Below are 7500 nucleotides of genomic sequence, written 5' to 3'. Positions count from 1 at the left end.
GCCTTTTCCCCCACGGCACTAGAATAGTCTATTTAGAATTATCTAGAAGTTTGAGGTCCATATATAAAGACCCAGGCATACATAAGCAGCAGAAGAGATCAGGCCTGTCCCTTTAACAGAGCCACGTTCGCAGTCTCTCCTCTCAAGTGCATCAAGAGGTTGGTTTTTGAATAGTTCTTATAAAATAATCAACCAGTTTTGTTTTTAGTGTTGAGTAAGAGACCTTTGGATATTCAGTCTTATGATATATATTACCGTCTGGGAGATATGTAATTTTCTCAGCGATCAGGTATTATTTTTTAAGTAGAACAGACTTATGTGATATAAACAGATGAATTTGGAGCTCGAGAGTTTATGTAATTCGTCAGCCGTAATATATATATATATATATATATATATAGATATGTGTGTGTGTGTATATTGTTGTAAAATAAAAGAAATTTTAGGGTTGACACGGAAATGTGTGTCATACTTGTTTAGTATATATGAGGCAAAATACTAATCAAATTAATTAAGTATTGTAAAGTATATTTCGTTCTTTTTAAATTAAATAAATAATCAATAAGTATATAAGTAATAGATTGAATATTATAAATAATAGTATAAATAATTAGTATAAATATTTGAGAGATGCCACGAATCAAATTACTAGTAGCCTAGTTTTACGTTACCGTTTAGCTCTTCCAAAAAACTAGTTCAGTAGTGTGCTGTAGGGCGGAAAAAATTAAATGGGGAGAGTATGTTTTCTTTCCTTCAGAGTCAGTAGTATTCAAACCTCCGCCAGAAACACAGTGCTCTCTCTAAAGTTTAAATTAAGTGATTTAAATTACAAGAAGGAACCAACTTCATATATTCCAAGGAGCCACCATTTTGGAAAGTCAAATTCGCTATGTACTCCAGAAGCCAAGGGGTGTTCGCATGCTAAACAGGGCCCCTAGGTTACTCACTATTTTCTGAAAGAACATCACCTGGGGCATCATTTTAGCGGGGGTAGATATTCTGAAACCCGGCAGTAATCTTGCTAGGGATGGTTTTGTAGCTATTGACCATACTAAAAATTTCCGCAAAAATTTGGAGTAGAGGAAATTCCAATCTTAATAACTCAGTAAGGAAATAAGCTATTTGCATGAGATACCCATCAAAATGTAGCTTATTGGGCATGCTACAATAGGAAAGTAAGAAATATTAAAATAGGTCAAGGTCAAGGTCACCAGAGCTCAAGCAATGACGTAATTTGACATTTGCTCAAAATCTGGGCCTCTAAAAACTTAAAATTAAACCAGAACCCAGTTGTAAACTAATTTATTCCTTTATTTGTAGATTCTAGTAGAGTACTACATAAGAAAATTTCTAAACATTATTTGACGAAAAAAACACACACTCTAACCTTTTTATTTTCAAGTCAAAATATCGAAAAAAATGCCAAAAATGCAATTTTTCAAATTTTGTGCATGTTATGTGAGCTTTTTGAAAGTGTATCAAAAGAGATAAAAGCACCCCAAAACTTTAAAAAATACAGGATTAAGAATAGTAAGAAACCTATAAATGTCTTTTTAGAGGGGAACAGAGGGGCCATGAGGGTAAGGGTAAAGGGGTAGGGGGTAGGAGGTAGACGTTGAAAGAATGGTGTTGAAAGTGTTTTCACTTATCATTCACAGTTTTTAATCTACTGCCTGTGACCTGAACTTACTCTCTGTGACTTGGGCCATACATGCAGAGGCCTGTGAATCAGTGAGTCAGCACCTTTATAGGGAATCCCCACTTTCTAACTGTACATTTTGCTTGTGTCCATGAAGCCACTCATCAGAATCCCCAAGTTTCTTTCATGGAAATCATGCATTTCTAGGTAAGTACATATAGATGGATAGATTAGATTAATATACATCATGTAGTCTTCCTTGAGTGGGTACTCTCTTACTATTTCATGTAATTTAAAGCCATTGGGCATTTGATGTGAAGAGATGAGAAGATCTTGCATTGCATTTCAAAATCTTAGGTGTACATTATACATACACATATATACATAACATACACGGGCAGGTCTACTTGGAGGATATGCGGAGACTGCAGAAGGATCCGCCAGATATATATGAGAAGTTTGCTGCCGGAAAGTTCAGCATAAAGAGGACTCCTGGAAAGTTCAATGCGATTGGAGCTGACATGTGCCTAGAACAGACCATCAATAGGTCACAGAAGAGTACCAGTGGAATCATAGGTAGTACCAAGAAGAAGAAATTTGTTGCTCAATGAGAGATAATATATCATGAAATGTTGGCAGTGGTCAATATTCAACGGCAGATCAGTGGTGTTTCAGTCCCAAGTACTGAACTTACAGTTGGTCATGAGTTCAATGTCTCGGCTACGTTGAGCTCTGAAATGTTAGCTCGTGATGTAATAGAATACATCAAACAGAATGAAAACCCAGCAGGCGTATCTGAAGCAGACATTCATGTGGAGCAGCCAAAGTTGCACAAAATTCTTACCCAAGAAATTGTATCCAGTGAAATCTGTGATGACCTACTGAATTTCAGGAAAAAATCCAGCGATCTCTATGACAAGTTCCGCCGTGAACTTTTGGTCAAAAAGGAAAAATCACTGTTTGACCCAATCTACAGGAATAACTTGAAGACATTCAAATCAATGAAACCAGAGAAAGGAAAGCAGCAAGTTGGAAAACAGGGAAGCAAAAAACTTGCTAAGGCTCAAAAGATATTTGACATTGCTAGAGTGAGAAACTATGATATGAAGGAACTGCTGAGGCATGACTTAATTGAGGAAAGCTACCTGTTTGATGAGAATGGACTTATGTCGAAGCCAAATAAAAGTGAAGTTTGCAAAGGCTTGGAAGATGAGCATTTAGACAAGAAGAAAGACTATCCACCTCCAGATGAATGGAAAAAAAGTAAAAACTGCTAGCATCGTTGATGTGATGTGTTGTTTACGCCAAATGAAGACATAATTTTTGAAGACGTTTGGAGTTCTTTGGCATATGGACTGAGTAAAGATTCTAATCGTATTGACTTTGTCTTCGATACATACGTGGAAGGCTCCATAAAAGACAGTGAACGTCAGAGAAGACTAAGTTGCGGTCCAATTGATTTGAATGTCAATTGTGAAGAGACACCTATGCCAGTTTCTATGGACGCTTTCTGGGCATATTCTACAAACAAGTCAAAGCTCCAGGGACTCTTGAGAAACTATATACTAGCACACCCAAGGCCAATGACAGATATTGTTTTGAGTGGAATTGGATTCTCACCCAATATTGACCCATGTCAAGGCATTTTCAATGGCAGTGACCCAGCCCCTGTACCAGCGTTGGACCTGGACATTGAAGAAGCCGATGTGAGAACAATCCCACATGCACTTGATGCTACCAACTGCGGGGCAGAATGAGTTGTTCTCCTTTCTAATGACACAGATGGGGTAGTTCTTGGATTGCATCACTGGAGTATTATGAAGGCACATAGTTTAAAGGAACTGTGGATAAAGGCTGGCGTTGTAACCACCACAAGATATATTCCCCTTCATACGTTGGCAACTAGAATGGGCCCTTAGAAGTGCAAAGTTATCATCCCGCTTCATCAGCTGACTGGATGTGACTCAACAAGTAAATTCGGAACGAAAACAGCGGCTTTGAAGGCCAAGCCTGAGAAATTTCTCCAGAACTTTGCCAGGAATCCATATGATACAGATTTCACCTTAGTGGAAAAATTTCTGGTTCAGGTGTATCCATTGAAAGCTCCAGATGATTGTCAAATAATGGACCACCTCAGATGCCATGTATTTCACCACAGTTCCAAAACAATCCTAGACCTTCCACCAACCAGCAGATTGATCAGAGGCCATATCCAAAGGGCTGTCTATGGGTCATACATGCAGACACACTGTTTGGATAATCCACATCTTGATCCCATAGACTTTGGTTTCTTTGAGCAGGATGGCCTATTGCGTCCAGTGCGGGATCAAATTTTGATGCCACCTGACTTTCCTATGCCATGCACATGCACTTCATGTGCAACGAAACGTTGTTCCTGCGGGAACCGTGGCATCAGGTGCTGCCCTTACTGTCAATGCCAAGCTTAAGGCAAGGGATGCAAGAATGTAGGATAGATCATCATACAGAATAGATTTAATCACATTGAATGGTGGTTTGGATGTCAGCTCCACTTTCATAAAAGAATTTTCCTGGGTTGCAAAACGTCAGTGTTTGCAATGAGGATGTTTTTAATAGTTTGGTTTTACCCTAAGGGTTCTGCATGATAACCATGTGTCACCGGCAACAAATTTCCTTTGATTATTTGAACGATTCATCATATCAAATTGTTTAGTTTAAAAATGGCATTTTTCCGATTTTAAAATATTTTCCTCTTGGGCCTGAGAGGGTTAAAAGACATTATGACCTTATGATAGGTTTCTTACTATTTAAACATGTGCTGTTTAAAGATTTGGGGCTGCTTTAATCTCTTTTGATACGCTTTCAAACAGCCAACATAACTAGCATAAAATTTTGAAAAATCAAATTTTTGCCATTTTTTTCGATGTTTTGACTTGAAAATAAAAGTGTTAAAGTGTGTGTTTTTTTTCTTCAAATAATTTTTAAAAACTATCCTATGTAGTACTCTACTAGAATCTAGAAATAAAACAATAAAATAGTTTACAACTGGGTTCTGGTTTAATTTTAAGTTTTTAGAGGTCCGGATTTTGAGCAAATGTCAAATTACGTCATTGCTTGAGCTCTGTTGACCTTGACCTTGACCTATTTTAATATTTCTTACTTTCATCTTGTAGCATGCCGTATAAGCTACATTTTGATGGGTATTTCATGCAAATAGCTTATTTCCTTACTAAGTTATTATGATTTGAAATTCCCCTACTCCAAATTTTTGCGGAAATTTTTATTATGGTCAATAGCTACAAAACCATCCCTAGCAAGATTACTGCCGGTTTCAGAATGTCTACCCTCGTTAAATTGATGCCCCAGGTGATGTTCTTTCAGAAAATAGTGAGTAACCTAGGGGCCCTTTTTAGCATGCGAACACCCCTTGGCTCCAGGAGTAAAGTATATTTTCTGTTTTTGTTAACATGTAATGGAGAATAGAAACTATGCGTCTTTGAAACCTTAGCTCAAACAGGTTGGTTTCTGAAGTTTGGTTTTAAAATGGGTTCCTTTTGTAATACGATATTTTTTCTTATATATATATATATATATATATATAATATATATATATATATGCAGTATATATATATATATATATATATACATAATATATATATATATATATATATATATTCAAATAAGCCATATAAATTTTTGATACATTAATGTCTGGATTCTCTTAATGACCTCGGGATCAGAGCCCCTAGCGGAATCACACAAAGACAAGAGCTTGTGACCGGCCGGGAATCGAACCCTGGTCGGCAAGCTTGTATAGACAGTGACTAAACTACTTGGCTGAGAAGAAAGATAAAAAGTCAATGACAATTCTTCTGTACTTAAACCTGTCGAATTTGGGTGTTTTGTACTTAGAATTGAAATCAACCCATCTTCACCATCGTAGCTAATTGGTAGTTTGTTACTTGGCATTCGATTAATGATAAATTTTGCACATTTAGACGTGTTTTTCATATTCAAATAAGCCATATAAATTTTTGATACATTAATGTCTGGATTCTCTCAACGACCTTAGGATCAGAACCCCAGGCGGAATCACACAAAGACAAGAGCTTGTGACCGGTCAGGAATCGAACCCTGGTCGGCAAGCTTGTATAGACAGTGACTAAACCACTTAGCTACGAAGAAAGATAAAAAGTCAATGACAATTCTTCTGTACTTATACCTGTCGAATTCAGGTGTTTTGTACTTAGAATTGAAATCAACCCATCTTCACCATCGTAGCTAATTGGTAGTTTATTACCTGCATATATATATATATAATATATACATATATAATCATATATATACATATATATATATATATATATATACATATATAAGTATATATATATATGTATATATATAAATATATATATGTGTATATATATGTATAAATATGTATGAATATATATATATATATATATATATTCATATTTATTTATTCATATATATATATATATATATATACATATTTATATATATTTGTATATATATATTTTATATATATATATATATATATATATATAAATATATATATATATATATATATATATATTTATATATATATATATATATATATATACTTATTTATATATATATATATATATATATATTTATATATATATATATATATATATATATAAATATATATATATATATATATATATATATATATTTTCTACGTGAATATTGCACAATGCTTATTTTCCTTTATTTATGACGAACTGAAGATGGAAGTGAGCCATCTCGCCTCAATGTTATAAAAACAGCACCAGATAAATTGCAGTACATATTAAACGAAATATAACACGATAAGAACAAAACAATTTTGTCATCTTAGAACTGGCTCTCTGCTGATGAATATATCGAGTAAGTAGAGTAGAGGTAGAATGGAGTAAAAGCACCCCTGGAGGTAAAAGACCTCCCATCCTCTTTTTGGATAATTACGTATCTGAGGAATTCAGTTGACTCTCAACGAAGCAAGATTAACAGCCTTGGGCTTTCTGTATCAAACCTCCAGGTAGAAGAATAACAGGATGCGCCTGGCATGCATTTTTCTTCCTTGGACATATTTTATGTACGAATGCTGTTATATCACTGATATTATGTTTGGGCTTTCACTACGGGTACTTTCTATGAGAACTAAGGAATATCTAGCAAAGCAATCAAGCCTTGAAAAATTTATCGGGGAGCAGGTAGGATTTATTCTATTTCAGAATGGAGTGTGGGGTAAAAAAACCACCACATTATTGGGCAAAAAGCACAGGTAGGGGTTTTTACCCCATATGAAATATTCATAGTTTTAATTTGGAATTTCCTTAGAAGAAGCCTTTCTATGTTTTTTGTAAATATATGAATAAGAGCATAGTGCAGTACATATGAACTACAATATTGATAACTTTGCTTAATCACTGAACTCATAAGCAACAGCCGCTTGATGTTTCATACTTCAAGTCATGTACGGGCGATGACAACAGAGCACCAGATAATTGTATACTTATCAATCCAGGAAAACGCTATAAACAGTATAATGCAAAAGACATATTAGCCAATGAATTCATGAAGTTGACTACTATTCCCTCTCAAAAAACCGGGATTTTAATATGAAATTCTCCTAAAGAATTTACGATTCTCAGATATATTTCAGTAATACAGGCGATCATAATTTTCACCCTACTTCGTTATTATCCTTTACAAATTGGTGACCGTAATATAACTCCTAATGTTAATATATCCGTTTAAAAAACATTAAATAACAAACAAAATTTATTCCAAGATTTTTATTGACCACTACCCACTGGCTCTGATGCAACCAGCCAAGAGAGTTCCTATTTAAATGAGGT

The sequence above is a fragment of the Palaemon carinicauda genome, chromosome 10 (genome assembly GCF_036898095.1).
Source record: "Palaemon carinicauda isolate YSFRI2023 chromosome 10, ASM3689809v2, whole genome shotgun sequence".
In the NCBI taxonomy this organism is placed as follows: domain Eukaryota; kingdom Metazoa; phylum Arthropoda; class Malacostraca; order Decapoda; family Palaemonidae; genus Palaemon; species Palaemon carinicauda.
Note: the sequence above shows the minus strand (reverse complement) of the source record.